This window comes from Mesoplodon densirostris, chromosome 2 (genome assembly GCF_025265405.1).
Source record: "Mesoplodon densirostris isolate mMesDen1 chromosome 2, mMesDen1 primary haplotype, whole genome shotgun sequence".
In the NCBI taxonomy this organism is placed as follows: domain Eukaryota; kingdom Metazoa; phylum Chordata; class Mammalia; order Artiodactyla; family Ziphiidae; genus Mesoplodon; species Mesoplodon densirostris.
Genome location: NC_082662.1, coordinates 79,555,670 through 79,576,464, shown reverse-complemented (window position 1 = coordinate 79,576,464; position 20,795 = coordinate 79,555,670).

Here is a 20,795-nt window from a genome sequence, read left to right as displayed (position 1 = left end):
GTATTACACAGAGTATAAACCTTCATGGAACCAAAAAGAGAAAAGGTATGAATATTAAAAAAAAAAAGAAGAAAGAATCACAATTTTAAAAAAAGATTACTTGAGCTTGTGGAACAAATACCTATTGCTTTTTCATCTTATCAAACAGAGACAGGGTTGGTGGGAGAATACAGCATGAGCCAAAATAGATGACACATCAACCTTCATGCAGCACTTGCAAAACAGCCACACCAGTCCCACATGCATTCACTGGGAACGTGATGCTTTGCTGCCCCTGATTAGTGGGCTTTTCCCAGATCTGTAATAAGTTTGGGGGTCTGGACTAAATTTAATATATAGGCCTTCATTGAGTTTAGTCTGGCTCTCATTCTGCTTCATTTGACTCTCCTATTCCTTGAGTTTAATGAGATTGGTAGCAAATACAAATTTAATTTCTCAAAAATGATTCACCCTACAAATCAGCCTTGGAGAAAACATTGCCTAGTGAGGGGTTGACTTTGGACAATATTGTACCTTGTCAGGAGCTTGCAATGAACTTATGCTCTTGGGATTGGCTATGACCTCTTCAGCATTACCCTCTTTACTCACGATGTTCCAGTCCTCGCTTCCCAGCCCTACAAAGCCCACTTCAATACATTGAACATTGATTCATTTCCCTAACCAGACACCCATCTCCTCTGCTGGCTGAGTGCAGACTCCTTAGTCAGACTCGAAGCTTTGTGACTCTGGGCAAATTAGTTATCCTCTCTGGGCTTCATTGCCCTCTTCTGTAAAATGGGGATAAGAACAGTACCTATCTCACAAGGTGGTTGAGGGAATGAAAGGAGTTAAGAAATGTAAAGTTCTTGAGGCAATGTCTAGCATATGATAGGCACCAATAAATGTTAACTATTATAATCTCGCATATATTTGCATGTCATCCTCTTATATTTACATGTGATATTTATAGTCTTTCTTATGCCCTCACCTTATAAGACAGATCTTGGTTTGTCTCCCCAGTCCTTAGGCCCTTATTTTTCTGTTCAAGTTAATGGGAAAGTGAAAAATGGAAGAGAACTAAGAAAGACCAAACTGATCTGTATTAGAAGGGACACACAGAGAACAGAATTTGTTTAGAAAATGGGAAGAAAGAGTAAGAAGAGGAATCAGGAGGCCAGATTTAGGTAGAGAATCTATGTGGGAGGATGGGGAGGTGAAAAGGAGAGGAGAGGAGGGGAGAGGAGGAGAGGATGCACCAACCTGGAGAGGAGGCTTAGCACGTGTGACCCGATAGGTCACTGCTGCTCACATCAGTCTAGAGACTTGGTAGAGGTTTAATTTCTTTCTCTCCCTCCTTTCCTCCCTCCCACCTTCCCTCTCTTTAACCATTTTTTCTTTTCCTCTTCTCCTTTTACTTTAACGTGGGGTTTATTTACTTACGGGGAAGGGTTATATGCAGGACCATTTTTCCTCCTGATCAGGAGCACTCAACAGGCGCAGATACCACCAAAGTTATTCCCTCAGTGTCTTGGAGTGCTCTCCATAGAGGCATATGCCACATACCCCCAAACAATATTAGTATGCTGTTTGAAAACTGTCTTTTTAATGAACATGTTTTGGGAAGGCTTAATTTCACTTCAATTCAGGAACCCAATAATACGTAACAGTTTCTGTAGCACTTCAGTTCTTTGTAGTGTTTAAAATACTTTCATACTCGTGATCTCATTTGTTTCCATCACAATAATTTTGTGCATTTATAGGTCAGGAACTGTCATTCCTATATTACACAGGAGGAAAACCATGGCTCAAAAGATGTGCTGGTCCTAGAACTAATGATGTCCTGTGACCCTTGCTATGTGTTCACTCTATTCCATCACAATATCCTTGAACGTTTCCATAGGCCTACTGGGCTTTTGTGATTTCTTCATTCTCTGGGCTTCTAGAATTCCCTCTACATTTTTGCCAGCATTCATAGTTTTCCTTTACTTGTGTATTAATTGATTAGGTTTATTTAACCTTTATAGTTCGATTATAAAAGCTCCTTTTGGCAAGGGGCTGAGTTTCTTCAGTATGCATGAAACTGTATCTGAGGCTACAGGTCCCCAACCAGTTTCCTGCCCTGGTGCAGAAGCCAGAGAGTTGGACCGCTTGTTTTTACTTTTCTGTTCTAGGAAGTCACCCTTAGGTCAGACTATTGATGTGGGGATTAGAACCCACAACCTCTCACCACCCTCTTTGTGGTTAGCCCTTTGAACCATGCAGCATTTAAGTTTAGTAATTAGCACTTAGAAAGCCACTGAGGTCGATCTCCACTGTGCCTGTGTAAAATTTGGACTTGTTTAATTGTCAAAGCCTCTTAGAGAACATTTCTGTATAATTCTGTGTATTTAAAATAAATTAAACTAATGCCACTATCCATATTCCCTTAGAATGGGATTCAGCAATAGTATATGGACAGAACAAAAATCTATTAATAGGCATATGTGTGGTAAGGTGACATTCAGATGCATCTGTTTCCTCTCATAAAGTCACCTGCTGGAAGCCTATAGAGTAAATGTTAATGAATTTGAGTCTACCTAGCTGCAAATGGATCAGATCTTCCTAATGTAACATTACAGCAACCTAGGTTCACTTGGATTATTCTGATGATTTAAATTAAATTGAACACCAAAGCCAGCAAAATGTATTAGAGAGGAATTAGATATGCTACAGAAACGTTTAAAAGATGTTGTTCTGAGAACCCAAAGAAGAGGAAGAGGAGGAAGGATAAGACTATCTCTTTGTATTCCTCCAGCTTAGAGCTGGCTCACATTTGAAGAGATGGACGTGATGATTCTCTTGTGCGAGTGGAGTTTGCCATGTGACCTCCATTAATGTTTAAAGATTGCTCCATAGTTTAATCTTTAAAACATCATGCTGAAAGCATGCCATCAAGTGCCTGCCAAATTCAGTTTTAAAATTTAGGTGGTTTTTAGCTAGAGGTGTGGAAAAAAAACACTAAAGGTTTTGTTGTTGTTGTTGTTTTTACTGTTTCAAAAAAAGTTAAACTTGGATTTTTTAATTTGATCAATTTTTTCAGAAATAGCATGTAATTGCCTCTCAGGTCAAATTGAATCTTATAAGTGGAGGTTTGACACATGTCCTCCTATATCTACCTAACTCAGTCTTTTTCATGTCTTAACGCATGTGCTGTATTTAAGTCCAATGTATTCCATTAATTCCTACACATGTTCATTAAAGCTTACAACCCTTTATTCCATGGCTTTTCATATGCGTTGTCTCCTCATCATGGGGGTGTAAAAACTCAAGTGGATAATTCCTGGACTCTGCTTACGATGGAGTTTCTCACAGGGTTTTTTAAAAGTTTTCTTTCCAGTGCATGTGCCTCATGACCCTTGCTGACATTAATTTCATTTAGAAGACAAATTTGGTCAGTCAGCAACAAACACTTCCAAAAAACTTAATTTTGACATTTTTTTTTCTCATAGGGAAACTTCTGTGTGAAAAGTGACCTAAATGTGTTTTGGTTAATAATGTTGGTTATCAGATATTTGTACAACTGTGAAAGAAATGAGCTATTTTCTCAGATCCTGTGAGGAATTTATTTTTCTCCCTCCCTGAACAGATATAACTTCACTGGTGCTGTTGGACTGGAGTCTCTGTCTACCCCTCTCCTATTTTCCTTAGACCCTTGTGCTAGGCTCTTTGACAAAATAATGAATAATGTACGATGCCTACTCTTAAAGACTTCAACATAGCGAGGCAATTGCACATGATACATGCTGATGTTTGGTTAACAACTAGCCAGGAATTCCCAACATTTGAAAGATTCCAGTATGGGTTGTTGGTACAAATCAGAAGAGTTCCATGACAAACAGTGAAGCAGATCACTTTGGTTTATAGTCACTGTTGATGGACAAGTGTTCTAAATTCCACAACAGGTTGTGCCCATGAAGCGTGCCAGGAGATTGCCTCCACTGGGAGCACTGTGGTTATTTTTTCAGTTGAAGGAAAGGCTCCTCCCATTTTCCCCCCACCTCGCAGTGAGTCTTCGTACAAATGAAATATCCTTATAGTGGAAAATATGGAAAACAAATAAAATTGAAGCCACTTGGGTGAAGAATCTGAATTAATCAATAGAAATATATATGTATAATATATACAAAAATATTCTAATAGGTACATTAAAAAGTAAAAAGGAACAGGTGAAATGAGTTTTAATAATATATTTTATTTAACTGCAAATATTTAAAGCTTCATTTCAACATGTACTCAATATAACAAAACTGCTAATAAGATATTTTATATGAATTTTTTTCCATATTGAGTCTTCAAATCTGGTATATTTTACTCTGTTAGCACATTTGAATTCACACTAGACACATTTCAACTGCTCAATAGCTACATGTGACTAATGGTTGCCTTATTGAACTGTGAAGGTTTAGATGTATCATTAACAGAGGCTAAGAACACTAAGACTCTCTGAGTTTGAATCTTGCCTCTATCTCGGTCCCTCTATGAACCTAGGCAAGTTAATTCAACTTTCTGAGACTCAGTTTTCTAATATGTGAAACAGAGATAAAAATTGTTCATCTCACTGAGTTGTCATGAGGGATAACTGAATTCAAAATACCTGGAAATATACTGCACTAGACAATGCAAAGGGAATGATATTGCTGGAAAAGTTACTTGAGCTTATAAGGGCATTTTGAAAATATGAATGATATCAAAGTTGTATTTCCATGTTCATCACATTATCATTATCCTAGCCTTCCAATCATGAGATACTAATGCTCAATTATTATTGCTGTTTGGAGCTCATTCTCTGTGTCGGGTGTGACCTTGCCATCTTTTGGAGCAGGCTTCTCCCACTTCAGGTATTCAGATAAAAAGCTTTCCAACACTTGATTTTCCAAGAAGCCAATAGTTTGAAAGTAAGAAGTAAAGACTTAGCCAGGTTTGTGCTACTTTTACTTTGTAATAAATAACTTAGATGGATAGAATACAGTGAGTTTCCACAATGCTCATTGACTGAAAATATACAAACAAGTGGAAATTGTTTATTCTCCTAATTGTACAAATTTTCTGCTAGGCCCAGTGGAAGATAAAAACACATTTTGTTAGCACACACCATGACTGCATAAAAGTGGACTGGCAACTCTTATATCCTTCAGATACCTGTCAGAATTCATGGACACCACAGCAATGTTGTGGAAAGCCTATCATAAGTTACAATATTCACATAGCTGCCAACCACCTATAAGAAGTGCCAGACATCAATAACTGTCCACAATGTCAAAGGAAAGCAGTAAGGAGAAGCACCAATGATACTGCAACCAACATTGTAATAGCTAACCAAGAGGACAATATTAATTCATGACCACAGCATCCTTTGAAGCTGGCCAGAGATGAAAAAACAAAAACAAAACAAAACACCCCACAACAATAGAAATAATTCAATCAGACTATCCAGGCTGGCTAAGGCCCATAGATAAATTAGAGGCCAGCCAAAGCCTCAAATTACCCACTCATGTCCTTAGGAGAAGGGGAGCTGCAGAGGGTGCTGTTCAGAAGTGGCGCTTATTGTCTGCCACAGAATTTCATGGCTCTTTTTCACCCACAGGGGGTGTGGAGAAAAAAGACCATTGGCATCTTTTCTCCTGGTAAGAGGCTATTAGAAGATCCCGCTAGAGATTTGAGGAACTTGAGAGTTCCCTATCCCCAAACCCCTCACTACATCTGAAAAGAATGAGACCCAGAGAAGTTAACTAATTGCTCAAAGTCACACTGCCAGTTGCTGGGAATGTCCAAAACCAGAAGACAGATTTGCTATACTGGATTCTGTACATTAGTCTTTCCAGGCTTCCTGGCTACTCTCCTCTGATTTTTGTCAGAGCAAGAATCATTTTCTCCTTCTTTTTATTTAGCTGGCATCCTAAGAATGGGAGAAGAACTGAAAACAGGAATGGCAAAATCATAGAAATCCCCAGACTGAAAAATTTATTCAGTCATTCTCCCAGGACTTATTTTTATACTGGGTGGTCTTGTGATTCAGTAATCCTAGACTTGGTGCCTTCACAAAAATATAGTTCATATTTTCTACAGTGTTTCCAAAGTCCAGAGACTGGATTGTTCTGTGTTAACATACTTAATTCTTTACAAACACTAAAAAAGTTCCTATGAGTGCCTAAATTACAGCCAGAAAGTATCCTGGGATCTAGGAAAATGTAAGTCATTTAAAATACTTGTTTATATTTATTTAGATGGTGCTAAAATATAGAATTTTCCTCTTTTGTGTTTTTACCAAATCTAAGTAGCATTATTTTCTCAGAGAGGTTAAGTTGCCAGAATGCTCACTTACTGTTAAAACTGAACTTCTTTTATAAATAATAGTTTATTCTTACAAATACTAGTTTGTGGGCAGCTGTGGAATTGTACTATCAAGCTCTGGATTTTGAGTTACAAGAACTGAGATTTCAAGGCTCTGATAGGCCACTTATTAGCAAATACTGTGCCCCTAAAATGGCTATGATTAGGATTAAATAGAATAACATATGTACACGCATTGTATAAACTATAGAGCATTGTGCAAATGTAAGAGCTTATTATTTTGCTCAAAATCTAATAGGTATTTGCATTTATATATTGAAAGTATTTATATTTATATAAAATATTTTCTATATGATAGATAGAGATTATGTCCAGATTGGAGATGTTTATTGATAAGTTTCCTATCTAATTTTTGTGACCCATTTATTTTAACAAGACAGTTTATTTTATAGCTGACTTGAAATTTGCCTCAAATATTCAATTGACAGTGACTACAGCTATCAGACCTACTGTTTATGGTGCAAAAATCAAACTAAACATTTATAAAAATTTCCACAGAAGATTCCAGCTAATGAAAGCACCATTTGTGGTGTGCTAAAACATGTGCACACATAGGTATTGCCCCATTTATCAGACATGAGAGCTAATTACCTCATACACCACTATATCTCTTCCACTCTCTGCATTTCAATTCCCAATATTAACACATAGGTGGTCAAGCTGACCATCGAATAGCCTGCATGAGCATGAATGCATTAAATAATTTAATGTTGGAAGAGTTTATTAAACTGCCACATTCTAATCAGCATGCGTACCTGCCTTCATTAATTTTGCACTGGTCCATGGTGTGTCTCCACAGCCAACGCAGAGAGTGCTAATGTTAATAGGGGCTCTTAACAAACAGGACCAGTTAATCAAGGAAAATTTACTATTAACCACATGACCATGCATACTGCAATCTAGTTACAAGCCGATTTAACCCTCACCCTGCCACACCCATTTAAACATCTTTCTTATTATTTGTCAATGAAACTGCAGGAAATAAGGCATCATTATTTCATTAGAGTAAGAGAGACATTTGCATCTGCACATAATTGTGAACATGAGAGGTTTTCTGCTTTGCCATAATCCCATGGTGGAGCCATTCAATTTTGTTAGTTTTAAAGATCACTATGAAGAGAGTCCTTGTTCTGTCTCCTAAATCTTTTTAATTCTCTGAAAATAATTGATTACAAAGAGAGAGTTTCTCTGAAGGAACATCCATGCTCTGAACTGGTTCAGGTGAAATACAGCATTTGGCAAGTTACGGTTATTGCTATGTAAATGGTGTGGATATAATGTAGGTTATTTTGTTTGACTGTTTAACAAAGTGATATGAGATATTAACATTAAGTTTGATAAGACTAGAAACCCATAATTTAACCAAATTTGCCTACTTTAATACCAGTGAACTGGAGAAATAACTACCATGACTGTCTGGTTTGTATATTTAGAAGGAGTATAGAAAAGGGAAAAGAAATTGTGACCAGGTGTTTTGTTTTTTTATTTCTTCTAGTTGTCGTGGTTCCTGTTTTATTCCTTTGGGTTACACAAGTTTGTGTGTATTTACAGTCAATTTCTGGTTTAGTGATTATGCCATTTTCAGTGAAGAGGTGCGACTTCTGAATCAGGGTAAGAAGGAGAGCTTTGGAAATGTCAATGCTGGTATTTATGAAATATCAAGGAGAGAAGTTACATCACTTTTATAAGTATTTTGTCTTATGACCCTCTTGCTCCTTGAAATATTCACCCACACTGAAGGGACTAAGGAAATATCCCAGCAGTTTGCCAAAAATTTCAGTTTGATAACTGAAAGGGCTTTTTAAAATACTTTCTTGAAAGATTCTAATTATCCTGTTTTAGACATTTATTCCTATTAGAACTGATAAAGGCTAACTCCCTATAGTATATTTTATTTTATTTTAGGTCAAGTTATCTTGTTTTAATGATACAGGCAATTCCATGTGGGTCAGCTATGGGATCAGATGAACTATATTTTTATATGGAGTGGGTTTGGGCAGAAGATACCATTTTATTCTGCATCATAGGACAGTAGCTCCATATCTGTATTATGTTTTTTCTTGTGACTCATGAATTTGTAAGTGATTTTTGAAAGTTTTCCTTTTTAGAAAGCAGCAATAGTATCTAGATTTTATTGCTACATTATATAGTGGTCTTACCTGTTGGAATATCAAAACTATCAAATGCAGAATTGATTGGATAGCATTCTATTTACAAAAGAATGCTCCACAAGGAGCCCCCAACTAAAATGTAGCCTTGGAAGAACATTTAAAATGTGGTGTGATATACAAAATTCAATGCACACCATTTACCACTAATCTGTTCATTCCTAGAGATGATGTAAATTCTCCAATGCCAATCCCAGTATCAAGTAGACTAGACAGGGTTACAGCTGGCAGACATAGCTGTACATGCTGCAGACTGCTGGAAGGAAATATGAGAGGGATACTGAAGAACCCATGTCACTCTTTTCTGAGGGCTCTGATTTTAAAAAGGGAGAGGAACAATATCTGTCTTCTCTGTTAAGGTTCCTAAGAAATTAGAAAGTAATATCATATTCAAAGGAAGAAAATATTTTTAATTTAACCAAGAAAAAAATATTTTCTCACTTGAATGGTACAATGTTTTCCTAAATGGCTGACAAACTGTATAAATAACTTTTGAGGAAAACTAGTATTTCATATGTAGAATACTTTTGCTTTGCTTCATTTATGTGTTGTCATCTTGATGTTTTGATGAAGTCTTGTCTGTGTATTTGGTTGTCTAGGGAAGCTGTGAGGTTTCGTGGAGAAATGTTCAAGGGTTTGGGAGCTTTGAATTGTGTTTCTGGCTCTGCTCAGTTCCCTCATCTGTAAAGAGGGAGTGTTAGATTAGCTAATTTCTAAGGATGTTTGAACACACTGATTTTAAGTATATGAAGTAATAGAATCTAAGAGACAATGTAGGACATAAGATGCCCTTCAAAATTTCAGGAACCTCACCTGAGCAGTTGGAGGAATATTAAATGATGATTTCCTTCCTTTCTTTCTTCTTTTAAAATTTTAAGTTCAAAAATAAGGGCATCCGATTCCAGGTCCTTTACTTTCTTCCACTCCTTGTAAAATGTACAAATTCCACACTGAGGAATGATCATGCAATAGTACTCTATATGACTCATACATATAATGTAGTTTGGAAATGTCATATGATAATCCCATATAAAGCCCTATTTATCAAAGGCCTGAGCTGTCAGGTTGTGATGGTGCTTTGATTATTTTACACGTTATGTACATAGGGAAGAGCCAAAAGGCACATTCCACATACAATTTAAGAAAGGAAAAGAGCTCATTGAAGGATTTATCCTTTTCACAAATGTGGTTAATTCTGAAAACGTGAAAGGATAGAAATGTAAAATTGGCTAGGCAATTTAACACACACACACACAAACTATATATATACACACATACATATATACACATACTTTACCATAGAACATGAGAGAAAAATTCTGTTGTCATAGAAGTACAAGAAATATGAGCAAAATAAAATAAATAGCATTCACTCTGAGTAGTAGTTTTGTCTAGATTCACAGAAAGTGTTCAGCAGCTAAGATGGCAGAGCTACAATGTGCTGGACATTTGCTTTAGTAACCCCAGAACGCTGGAGTCAGGAGCCAGGAAAGGAGAGGGTGTGGGATGGGAAGGTCAGGGGGTGAGCTTCATGCAGGGTTTACAGCCTCACCTGCCATCTAGGAAGGGTGAATTCCAACAGGAAAACACTGAAAGTGCCCACTTGTGAATGTGCATATGTACCCGCTCAATGCACATGCAGACATGCACAGGCACACAGTCAACTAAGTCAGTAATTGGAGTTGTCCTGGGGGAAGGCAAACTGTAAGAGTGAAGGAAGACAACGGTAGAGATCTCTGATCTGCTGCATCTATGTGTGTTTACTGTATTAGCCCAATATGCCATTGGCAATTCTTTTGAGACGTAGATAAGAAAAAGGAGATCGTGTGAGAAAGAAATTAAAATAGAAAGGAAAATCTTGAAATCCAGAAATGAAAACTGAAAAAAAACCACTTTCTATTTCTTTAGCTATTTTCCCTACATCTTTTTCTTCCTCAGTAACGTCAACTTATTATGATCTTTCTCTGCAGAACAGATAAGTAGTTTCAGGTAGTTTCAGGTGGAGCTGAGGCTCATACTTGTCCTTGGTTTATACCTTCCTAGGGTAATAAAACATCCAGTACCAGGTAACTAGTCCAACAGTTGTCCATTTGTTCAGGCGTTTCTGGTCCACAGTTGGAGGTGAGCTGTAATATAAGATTCACTTTGCAAGGGACAAATTTTAACAATTTCTACTGCAAAACTCCCATAAAGATATAACAAACTATATTTTTAATTATACTCACGTTACTACCATTGAAAGAACCAAGGTCAGGGCACATATTCATCCGAGATGTGAGATAAAATTCAGCATTTTGATCAAAAAAAATTGGCTCCAAAATACTACAAAAAAAATCACCAAATGGATTTTAATAAATGTTGTATTAAATACCAACATTATGTGATATTATGCCAACTTAATTAATTGTTAAAGTTAGTATTCATTAACATTCCACTGCATTTGAAAACAATTTGTAGGTTTAGATTTTCTCACTCTGAAATTTTCAGCTGTGCATGGTGATTGCTGAGAGGTCAGAGCAAGTTGTGAATCAAGTCAGTTACTCGTAGCCAAATAATTTCAAAAGCAAATTTACAAATATTTTTTGAAAAAATTGTACCAATATTAGGTTTAATGTGGGTCCTGGGTATATTTTTTGTAAGTGTTGATATATGGGGAGTGGGGCAAGACCTCCAAATGTAAGAGGGCTTAAGGCCAGTGAAGTCTGAAAAAGAACCTGGTTAGAGTCAACTGTTTTAAAGTGACTTTATAGAAGGCACTGGTGTTTTAAGGGATTATTTCTAGAACTGTCTGAAGGTGAAGAAGCTGCATCCTTTATTCTTAAGCACTGTCAATTGAAGGGCATCAAGCTAGTCTTGACTATCTGCGTGGATGGCAGATGATTATATGAAGCCCTTTGCAGCAGGACGGCTCTCCCTGCTGGACTGATACAGCTCATGGACACCCAGCACTGCCTGGAACAGGTTGTTAACTATAATGATACCCTAGATATAGGCTCTCTTTGACTTTCTAGGCTCTTCACATGAGCACTTGTAACCTTGCTCTATTTCACATAAAGCCGTACAGCCGAATTTGTCTCGTACATGGCTCAGTGTGTCTTGAAGGAAATGTTTTTCTCTCAGGATGTCCCTAGGCTTGGCATGTCTGCCGCATTAAGAAGACATTCCCCAGATCAACATTAGGCAGTTTCCTAGAAGAATTCCTCTCCCGGCAGGAGTTTTTTCCTTCTATTTGGGGTTCTATCTTCACCTTAATAAACTAGGATAAATGAAAGTGTTGGCTAATGTTTATTTACATCAGACTAGCAAAGAAAAAGAAAACAATTGTCCTGAGCCACAAGAATAGTCTTCACCTTGATCCTGACACAGAAGATTAAGTAAGGCTGGTATTTTTTTTAATGCTTGCTCTGAGCAAGCACACAGTTGGCTATGTCAAAACTGGCCTTCACTGACTTGTGTTATGTGCTGGGCTGGAACTTTTTTCTGAATTGTACCAAGTAAATCATTGTAATTCACAGGACTGCATTTTAAAAGGACACAACACTTATCTCTCCTCTCTCCTCTCTCCATCCTTCCTTCTACTTTGACTGGCTTTTGGGCAAACTTCTAATCGAAATCTTTGCATCTCTCTCTCTCTCGGGTCTACTTTCCTCTAGAAAAGACTCATTCTTATAAAAATCATGATAGTTTGACAAGCTGAGGGCAATTACCTGATCAATATCAGTCAGAATGAGAAGCCCATGATGGATGCCCCTTTGGATTGAAAGAAAAGCAGCAGAGACATATTAAATTAAGCTCATCTCATTTGGCCCATCACCAGAAGATCCTGAAGCAAGGTAATTTGACCTTTAAAAAATTGAGAGACCGTCTGCATCATCCCAGTAAGAAGAAAGGTCTCAGACAGGGTCATTAGAGAATTTCAATAATTGCTGGCTTCGCAAGAAAGAATTTTTTTTCCAAGTCTTTTTGGTGCTCAAACTAGCAATTAAGGAAAATTAGTGAGCCCATTTTCTCACTTCCTATAGACTAGGTGGGGATATTCCATGAGACAAGGTAGGCATAGGACAGAATGGAAACAAGTCATTGCTACCCTTCAGACACCATAATTCTTAACCTATACTTTTCAACTTGTCAGGTTAATAAATGTTTTAATTATACTTTTCGCTTGATACTTCTTCCAAAGCTAAACAGTAAATCTCTTTAGATTGTGTTGTCATTGGCCATTAACATCGCTAACAAGGCAATAGATCTCAGGTACTTAGCCATCATTGTCTCTTTGGCTCAGATCATCAGAATCAACAACTCTGTACTCAGAGGAATTAATATACACTTGAATCTAAACATCACAATGAAAAGGTGACCTCCACCCAATGACTATGCACATTTTTAATGATTGTACAGTTACAGAAATGAACCATGGTTTAAACATTTATTTAAGTCATCTCCTTTCCCTGTGACACATCTTACAGTCTTTTTCTCAACTCTTTCCTCTTCATCTGATTCAAAGATCAGTGGCCCTGAAAACCATAGACAAAAGACACTAGGATTAAACATTTTGGGGACCTGGCATGGGAAGCTCTGTCCATAGAAATCCAGAGTCAGAAAGACCCTTAGGAAATTGTCTTTTTATTTAGTGTTCTCAAACTTTAGATGCATAAGAGTAACCTGGAGAGCATAATCCAATATACCTGGGAAGGGTCAAGTGATCTGCATTTTCATAGGTATCCCAGGCGATACTATGCTGGTGGTCTATGAACCACATATTAAGAAACAGTACATCTCATTCTCCTCTCTATTAGCCTTCTGGCATTGTGGAAAGTACACCAGGTTAAGGTGATGAAAATCAATCATTCTTTGCACAGGCTACCATGGAATTGGACTGAGACTCATTCAGTCAAATAACAGTCCAAGGCTTTGAGGTTCTGTCACTTGCCTGTGAAGAACTGCCACTTCTCTTCCTCCAGCTAGCAACCTTTTTATTTTTCAGGCCATTCTGTTGAAATGTATTCTACTTGCACAGTGTTCCTATGGAAAATGACGAGATTTTTATTTCATTTTTTTACCAACAAATATGTGCTCCCCCCCTTTTTACATATGACAGCAGGCTTTCAGTTCCCTCCTAAGTATAGGGGACTTTTGTTGCCAGGAAGAAGATAAATTTGTCAATTAATTCATTTCATTCAGAGTTATAGCTAAGGCCTTTGACATCATCACCTCTGTTCTGCCTCTTGCTCACTCAAGCCAGCCACACTGCCCTCCCCCTTATTCCTCAAATACAATAGGCCCACTCCCTCTTTACGGCCTTTATCCTAGCTGTTTTCTCTGTTTCGGACACTCTCCTCCCAGATGTCCACTTCAAGTCTTTGCTGAAATCCCACCTTCTCCCTGAGGCCTCTCCTCACTACCTTATTTAACACTGAAATCCAACCTCTGCTTCTCTATTCTTGATCCACCATACATGATCTCTCTATATATTTTTTGTCTTTTTTCCCATAGCACTTATTTCCTTATAACGTATTATTTAATTTACTTAAAAATATTGTTGTTATTTTCTGTTACCCACAGATTATAAACTCCACAAAGGTTGGAATTTTATGTTTTAGGTTGGTGCTTAACAGGTAATCAGAACAGTGTCTGGTACACAGTAAGTGCTTGACAAATTTTTGTTGGATGAAAGAATAGATGTCTCATTACTTATGATGGTTTCCTCTTCACAAGCATTTGCATCAAAATCTAAGAAAGGCTAGAAGAGGCAGCAGCCAAGAAGTGTGTAAATCACATATTATTTAGATTCACCTAAATTCATATATGATTCAGAAAATGCATTTGAATAGTACATATTCTAAGGGGGTCCTAAATGACACTACAAAGATTATTAACTTCTCAGCCTACTCCTCCAGCTAGCTATTTCAAACTCTTTAACATGAATATTGATTACTGCTATAACTGAGTCAGAGTGCTCAGAGAAAGTAGCAAACTATAGGGAAAACATTGAATGTGTGAGAGCCATAATTAGCATTATCCAAACTGTATTGAAAATATTGTTAGGGACTTGATGCTACCTTGGCATTTTGTACTCGTATCTATTGGAAGTTATATTGCCAGATTTATAGGAATAGCTACCATGATGGAGATTTATGATACAGAATGCTATACTTCACAAACATTATATACCTATTTCTTCAAAAGAGTCCTACTAAGTGTGGTGTTAGGATTCATTGGCTTGCAAGTGGTGGGGAATCCAACTCAAACTGTTAAACAAAAAAGAGTTTATATACTCTTTTATATTTATTCATGTATCTAGAAAGTCAAGAGAAAAAATGTATTGATATCAATTACTCAAACCTTTAAAGTAACAAAATAAAAATAGAATTTTAATCATCTGAACATTTTTAAATGACATAAGCAGAATATTTATCTAAATTTATATTTAGATACTTCAATCATTTTCTTAGCCATAAGTATCTTAACACCATGTTACAGCTGTGGGATGGTTAATTTTAGGTGTCTGCTTGAGTGGGACCCAGGTTGACTTGATTAAACCTCATTCTGGATGTGTCTATAAGGGTGTTCTGGATGAGCTTAACATTTGAATTGGTACACTGTGTAAAGTGATTGTCCTGGGCTTCCCTGGTGGCGCAGTGGTTGAGAATCTGCCTGCTAATGCAGGGGACACGGGTTCGAGCCTTGGTCTGGGAAGATCCCACATGCCACAGAGCAGCTGGGCCCATGAGCCACAACTACTGAGCCTGCGCGTCTGGAGCCTGTGCTCTGCAACAAGAGGCCGCCATAGTGAGAGGCCTGCGCACGGCGATGAAGAGTGGCCCCCGCTTGCCACAACTAGAGAAAGCCCTCACACAGAAACGAAGATGCAACACAGCAAAAATAAATAAATTAAATTAAAGTGATTGTCCTCCCCAGTGTGGGTGGACCTCAGCCAATTTGTTGGAGGCCTGAGATACCATCTCTCTGCCTGACTATTTTTAAGCTGGGACATCAATCTTCTTCTGCACTTGGACTGGAACTACATCATTGGTGGAACTTCCCAGCCTTCATAATCACATGAGTCTCTCTCTCTCTCTCTCTCTCTCTCTCTATATATATATATATATATATGTATATATATATATATATATATACACATATATACAAATATATATACACATATATACATATATATATATACACCATTGTGTTGGTTCTGTTTCTGTGGAGAATCCTAATACAAGATGTGTTTTTCAGAAGAATGTATTTTTTTTCAATATGATCTCTTTATTTTTATTTGTTATCATAAATTCCCTGCAATATTACTCCAAGTTGCATTTTAAGGTTAATAAATTTAAAATCTTTGACATCCTCAATTAATTTATGTCTATATAATAATATTTTGAAATAAGAAAAATGTTTTCTCTATAAATGTTAAGGTATCAGGTAACCTCAGAGCATATTCTGCAAAATGAAGACTATTCTCAAATTTATCTTTTTCATATTGAAATATATAAATAGTTCAGGACAAATATTTTCAGTTACTATCTTTTTGCCTCTGTTCTTTGACAAATATTTTTGTAAGACAAAACTTCAAATAAGTTGTCTTTACTTATGATTTTTAAATGTTTTGTCAGCTATAGATGCTGTAAAATCATAAACCTTCTCAATTTCTTCCAATTCCAGTATATAACACAGATTTATCCAACTAACAATAGGAATTTTATTGTAAGATTCTTCCCACAACTGAGCTATTCCCAAGCACAATTATAATATCTTTATCTTATAAAATCTCACAATTATATCTCACAATTATAAAAATTTTATCATCTTGCTTGCATTTTATTTTCATAAGTATAATTTGTTAACAATTCAAAAGCTGAAGGCTGTTGGCACTTAATTAGTGTAGTAATTTGATTAAATATTTTCAACTGCTTTTGCACAAAATACACCCCAAATTTGAGATCATTCATAAAAATGTACAATATCTTTATGAGACAAGAAGTTTGATTTAAAAAGCATTTCTTCAAAAGTGCAAACATTTCTAAAACCCATTTGATGAAAGATAGGAAAGAGACAAAGCTTGTATTGCCATATTGAAGTTTTTTTTTTGTATTCAACATCAGTGTCATCACATTTTGTTGTTTAGCTACTCTGTGTGTGTGTGCACGTGTGTGTGTGTGTGTGTGTGTGTGTGTGTGTACAACTACAGCTTCTATTTTCCTTGGTGGGATATCCCAATTTATTTGAACATGATTACAAATTATGTGTATATCAAAATTAATCCCTAATATATATCTGCTCCATAGGCTTTTTAAAAATTGAAGTATAATTGATTTACAATGTTGTGCTAACTTCCACTGTACAAGCAAAGTGACTCAGTTTTACACATATATACATTCTTTTTTTTTAGTATTCTTTTCCAAGATGGTTTATCCCAGAAGATTGGATATAGTTCCCTGTACTATACAGTAAGACCCTGTTGTTTATCCATTTTAAATGTAATAGTTTGCATCTACCAACCCCAAATTCCCAGACCATCCCTCTTCCTCCTCCCTCACCCTTGGCAACCACAAGTCTGTTCTCTATGTCTATGAGTCTGTTTCTGTTTTGTAGATAGGTTCATTTGTGCCATACTTTAGTTTCCACATATAAGTGATATCATATGGTATTTGTATTTCTCTGTCTAACTTACTTCACTTAGTATGATAATCTCTAGTTGCATCCATGTTTTTGCAAATGGCATTATTTTGTTCTTTTTTATGACTGAATAGTATTTCATTGTATATATATACCACATCTTCTTTATCCATTCACCTGTTGATATACATTTAGGTTGTCTCCATGTTTTGGCTATTGTGAACAGTGCTGCTCTGAACATAGGGGTGCATGTACCTTTTTGAATTATAGTTTTGTCTGGGTATATGCCCAGGAGTGGTATACCTGGATCATATAGTAATTCTATTTTTCCATAGGCTTCTTAATTTAGTGAGAACTATGTTTTTACCACAATAATGTGTTTTACAAAATTTATATTTTTGTTATCAAACAAAACAATTGTGACTTCAAGGTTTTACTTTTAAGTTGATTTTACAGTAGCATTCAAAAATTGCAAATATTTGATCCTTACCAGAATGAACTTCCAAAGCTTCACTTTGATTTCAGGTATTGTATAAAAACTTTTAACCATTATTAAAATTAACTGATATTCTGTCTGAAGCATCTGATGACACTGCTAGGAAACTGGTATTACTTCTTCTGCTAATGAACTCAACATGTTAACAGCTATTACTTCACTTTTTATTCATTCAAAATAAAACATCAATTGAAAATAAAGAAAATTAAGTTAAAACTACAGTCCTTTGATCTAGATGAAAAGTCATGGCTCTTAGAGTGGTTTGTAGAACATACATTCTGCAGCTACATCAGATAAATTATCGTTTTTTCAGCCCAGGTTTTAAAATAACCACTAACTTTTGAAAGAGATACTGATGCTTCATCAGCAGATTTATATCTGCTGGTTTTCACTGTTGGTGATATAATTTATGGCCTCCAAAGTAAGCAGTAAACATTGGTAAGCATTATGAGAAAATTAAGCATTAAAGTCAACAAGAGAAATAAAAAATCATCACTTTCACTTTATTTAACATTAAGTTTTGAGCTTATTGCTATTGAAATACTCTATTTCAAAAACCGAAAAACTTTATCAAAAATTAAATAGTTGTATGTCAATACCAAGCAATAATGAAATTTCTCTACTAAGGATATTCAGCTTATACATTATATGCTCTAGAGAAGAACTGCTTACTTAGTCTTATTTTCTGCATATATTTCATGTATATCTAAACCATATTTGCCTCATTTCTCACTGATCCCTGACAGGCAACCTGGTGCCTTTATGCATCTCACAGGCTGGGGCTGGGGCTCCTATACACCAGTGGCTGGCAGAGTAGGTGGAGTCATATATTTCCTTCAGCACCACCTGAGAACAGAAGTGAGCTGTCCCCAGCTATGTGCTTGCAAGACCCCTGCATGCTCCTTTGAAATGGAAGCCTTAATTATACCGCATTTGGAAATAAGTGTGATGGAATGTTCTTGGTCATCTTTCATATTTCACCACATGTTAAAGTGAAAACTTGGTCCACTGCACACATTACTCACACACTACAGACAAGACCATGCCAAGAACTGGCATTTAGTACAAAGTGGAAGCTTACCAAACCTATTCCAGCTAATTTGAAGCAACTGCAGTCAGGGACTCATAATATCAAACCAAATGAAACATCATATCAGCTGACATTAATTGCAACCCCGGGCAAACCAGAATGTCTGGTCACCCTAGACACAGGGAACAGCAAGTACAAATTTAGGAAACGCCTAGGTAGGTTTCAGTAGGCATGAGGAGGAAAGACAGTGAGAGAATAACAGAAAGCTAGTTAGAACAAGTTCACAGAGAGCCATGTAGGCCGTGGAAAATATTTCAGGTTTTATTTTACATAACCCAAGAAGGCTTTGAAAGACGTTGGTCTGATTAATGTTTTAAAAGTCAGTGAACGGGCTTCCCTGGTGGCGCAGTGGTTGAGAGTCCACCTGCTGATTCAGGGGACGTGGGTTCGTGCCCTGGTCTGGGAGGATCCCACATGCCGCGGAGCGGCTAGGCCCGTGAGCCATGGCCGCTGAGCCTGCGGGTCCAGAGCCTGTGCTCCGCAACGGGAGAGGCCACAACAGTGAGAGGCCTGCGTACTGCAAAAAAAAAAAAAAAAAAAAAAAAAAAAGTCAGTGAGCTGCTGCGTGGAGAAGAGACTGTATAACATCTGAATGGAGGCAGGAAAGCCTATTAGGACATCATTGCCAGTGTCAGGTAAAAGGCGATGGTGTTTAGGACTGGGATTAAACATATAGAGGTAGTGAGAAATTGTCTAATTTGGGAAATATTTTAAGTATATATCTGACGGGATATGTTGATGCCTTGAATGTGGGGAGTAAGAGAAAGATACGAGTCATGGTTTTACTGTCAGCCTTTTGGATGACTGTTGGTGCCCTGCACAGAGATGAGGACCATTGTGAGAAGAGCAGCTAGAGAGGAGAACTAGGAGGTTTGTCTGTTTGTAAAGGTTAAGTCTGACATGACTATTAAGCATCCACATGTGAGGTTGGGTGGATATTTGGACATATGCATGGTGGACTGGTTGGGATAAGAAGTATAAATAGGGGTTTAGGAATATAGAGGTGGTATTTACAACCACAGGACTAGATAGGATCACTTAGGGAGTGAGTATAGATAAAGAAGAAAATTGCCGACTGAGTCCCAGAGCACTCTTATAATTATTTGTTCATTAGATATACAGCATCCAAAAGTAATATTTCATGCAATTAATATGTTGTCGTGTTTCAAAATTAGCACATGCTTCTTGCAAAAAGCACACACATGCATGCACAACAAAACTCTCTTTGTTCTCTTTTTATTTTAAAAAGTTACATTGCATAGAATTAAACAATGATAAGGGGGATTAGGGTACTTCGGTTCTTCTTTACTTACCTTCTAAAATAACTCACATTCTTCGGTGTTCTCTACAGTGCTTGGTGCGGTGTTGCAACCTAATAAAAGGAATAGACTATTACCTCTCATTTTACTTCATTTAGCTACTAGAGAAATACATAGATAATTAAATATTATAAAATTCATAGTTCTGAATGGCTAATGAGATGAGAAAATGACTGGAGATGCATTCTTCATTTGACTTGGAAATGCGACTATCAGAAAAGGTATATTTTCTATCTGTAGCCATAAGTCCAATTTAATCAAAATATAACTTTCCCTGTAAAGACCAATCAGTAATTGCTTTGTGTGAAAGGTATTCTGGTAATTTATTAAGCATCTAATGACAGATTGATTACTGATGATGCAAGAGAACAGGTAAGAGACAAGAAGCCAAAGGGACCAGTAAATCAAAGAGAGAAATTTTCAAGCCTATGACTGTAGAGAGAGACATGTTCAGAAATAATACAAGATGAAGGACTTGGAAATGAAGGGTGGAAAAAGGGACTACCAAATGTGGGGTTGGCTTAAGTAGCCAACCGCTAAGATTCCAAATTGGAACTCTTATGTTATACTTTAACAAGGAAACTTAAATTCCATCTTGCTGGCGTGGTCGATTTGAGGAGCCTCTTTGATCTGGAAGCAGGAAAACAAATGAGCTGGCATAACCTTCTGAAATCTTATATCATCAATATACTCAGTGCTAGACAAAAGCAAAAGAGGGAAGAACAGGCCAA